We start from the raw sequence: 3,129 nt of genomic DNA, 5'->3' as shown, positions 1-3,129 counted from the left end.
TTGCCTTCCCTGCGGCTGGATCCAAGCTAGTCCAGTTATAGCTTCAGCCCAGGACCCTGGTTCACGGGGACAGTGGCTCCTCAGACCTTCTTATGGACTTGATGACCACATCTCCAGGTTTCCTCAGCTGCCTTATTCCTCCAGACTAAACAAGGCCCAGTACCTTACTGCTGGACTGTCTGCACTGAGGGGCTCCGCTGTAGCAGCTCTGGGCTCAGGACTGATCTTCCTCATGAACATTGTTGTTGTTGTTGTTGTTATGTGCCATCGAGTCGGCCCCGACTCATAGCGACCCCTCCTTGGGTTTCCGAGGCAGTATCACTACGGAAGTAGGATTGCCCAACCTTCCTTCCGAGGAGTGGCTGGTGGGTTTGAACCGACAGCCTTCTGGTTAGCAGTCAAGTGCTTTAGCCACTATGCTACCAGCTCATGAACATAGGTACCCTTATCTGTGGTCTTCCCACAAGGCTACTTACGTAATCCCCTGAGGTCTCAGGTTGGGGCCTGGAGCCAGGCATGAGAACACAGTGATCAATTCTAGTAGAATATCTAACCCCACCCTCCCCACACTAACTTGCTCCTGGTCTACTCTTCTGCTTAGCTGTGACTGGCTTCAGGTACAACTGCCTCAGACCTGAGGGACTGTCCTTCCTGAGACTGAGGAACTTGGTTTGAGGTGAGAGGCCTGGTGGTACAAATGGTTAACACACTCAGATGCTAAGCGAAAGGTTGGTGGTTTGAGTCTACCTGGAGGTGCCTCAGAAGAAAGGCCTGGTGATCTGCTTCTGAAATATCAGCCATTGAAAACCCATGGAGCACAGTTCTACCCTGACACACACTCCATGAGTCAGAGCTGACTCAGCGACAACTGGTCTGTTAGGGCTTGGTGCTGACCCTACTTGCTACCTGGCCTCCAAGTTGCCCAATGCCTGATCACCCTGCACCTCAGCTTAGGCTGGACCTGAAAGGAGGAGGCTTTCCTCCCTCCAGGCTGGATCCCTAGTCCCTGTGTATCATCTTGTATTACCATGCATGGTCTTGCCATCTGAGAGCTCTGGGCTGGCACGAGTTCCCAGGCTCCCATAGGTCTCCTTCAGTCTGGGCTCCTCTGTGATTCTTGGAGGGATTTGTCTTTGGTGCCTTCTCTGCCTTCCAGGGCCCCTGCTCCTGGATCCTGCCCCAAGCACCTGAGTCCTCTCATTCTCAGCCTCACTGCATCCAAATCTCAGTAATTGGCCTTCCTCCTAGCCACTCATACTTCCCTTGCCTTGATCTGTTTTATATAAAGAAAAGTGAATTACCACTTCAGGAAAAAAAAAAAAAAAAGTAATTTGCCCCAAGTTTTTAATTGTTGATAAAGGCTTGCTCTATTAACCGTCCTGGGACATTTTCATTTAATACAGGAAAGAGACTCCTTTAATTAAAATAAATTCCCAATGGTAGACTCTCTGGCATTGTGTCAGACTAATGAGGAGGCAGTTTTGAGCACGAGGCCTTCTGGAGTTTCCTGAAGGTGGCACATGCCATCTTTGGGAAGACAGTACCTGTGTCCCCATGTGTGAGTGACCCTGCTATGATGTGATTGCCTCTGAGTCTTTCTTTCCCCTTGTTGTTGTTAGTGGCTGTGGAGTTGGCCCCTGGCTCATGGCCACCCCTGCTCAGTGGAATGAAATGCTGCTGGGTCCCATGCCATCCCCATGACCAGCTGCAGACCAGACCATTGTCATCCATAGTGTTTTCATTGGCTGATTTTCAAAAGTAAATCACTTGGCCCTTCTTCCTAGTTTGTCTTAGACAGGAAGCTCCTCTGAACTCTGTTCAACGTCATATAGCAACATGCAAGCCTGCGCTGACACATGGGTGGTGGCTGAGCGTGATGTGTGTTGGCGGGGAATCGAGTCCAGTTTTCTCACATGAAAGGCAGTAACTCTATCAGCACTGCCCACTCTTTCCCTTTAAACTAAAAACCAAACTCACTGCCATCGAGTTGATTTCGACCCACAGCAACCCCTCCTTGGGTTTCCAAGGTGCTACATCTTTGCAGAAGTAGATTGCCCAGTCTTCCTTCTGTGGAGTGGCTGATGGGTTTGAACCACGAACTTTCTGCTTAGCAGTCAAATGCCTTAGGCACTACACCACCAGAGCTCCTTTAGTGGTTTTGAAAGGGACCTGTATTTAGGTTGAAGTGGAGGCAGCTTGAGGGAACTGAGGGTTCTGTGACTACCCTTGTTGGGGCCAACAAGGAGATGGGGAGATGGGATGGTGGTTCTTAGTTCTACAGGGGTCACAGAGCTCAAGATATACTGAGCTGGAGGTGGCCTCCGATTCTACCTGACACTTTGTAGGTGGTGAACTTGAAGCTCATAGAGGGGAGCAAGTGTGCCCCATGTGGCTCCATCCCTGTGAAAGAAGTGGCCTGAGTTATAGCTAGAAGGATTTGTATTTCAGCCCACAGGTGAACCACACAGGTGTTTGGGAATAGAATGCCCAGAAATGGGTAAGCACTCTGCTTTGGTCATCTTGGTAGGGATAACTGCTAGATGATGGTAGAGTGGTCTCTAAGGCATGTTCCCATTAGCATTCATAACCCTGGGAAAGGTGCTCTGGCAGCTTTGGAAAGATACTAGGATAGAGAGTAGTGCCCTTTGGAGCCTCAGGGAATCCCACCTCTTATCCTCTAGGTGTGGGTTTGAGAATCTAATCTCCTTGGTCGAGTCTCTGGACTTGTGGGGAGAGAGCACATCTCCCCTTTCCTCATTCTCATATCTAGATGGTGGAAATATAAAGTCCTGCTAGGGTCATCTTTCCCCCCACCATGCTCCTGGGCTGGGTCCCTCCGGGGTCTAGGCACTGTGTGGTATATGGGCAGTGGGGTAGATGATTCCCAGCTGTGAATCTGGGGTACATTGCACAGTTTCAACAGAAATCCTCTCCGAAAGGAGAGGCAAAGGGAATGTTCCTGGAGAGTGTAAAACTGGGTGGAGCTTTGGGAAATTTGCTCTGTGGTTCTGAATGCCAAATGTCAACTATAGTGACCCCATGTGCATGGGCCTTCTGCTACGGGTGGCCCAGTGGTGTGGCATGCAGACAGAACAGGGCCCTGTTCAGAAGTGGGTGATTTCAGAGGCG

The sequence above is a fragment of the Orycteropus afer genome, unplaced genomic scaffold (genome assembly GCF_000298275.1).
Source record: "Orycteropus afer afer isolate SDZICR_OR568_19922 unplaced genomic scaffold, OryAfe1.0 scaffold00292, whole genome shotgun sequence".
Lineage (NCBI taxonomy): Eukaryota > Metazoa > Chordata > Mammalia > Tubulidentata > Orycteropodidae > Orycteropus > Orycteropus afer.
The sequence above is the reverse complement of the archived record's forward strand: the minus strand, read 5'-3'. Positions refer to the sequence as shown.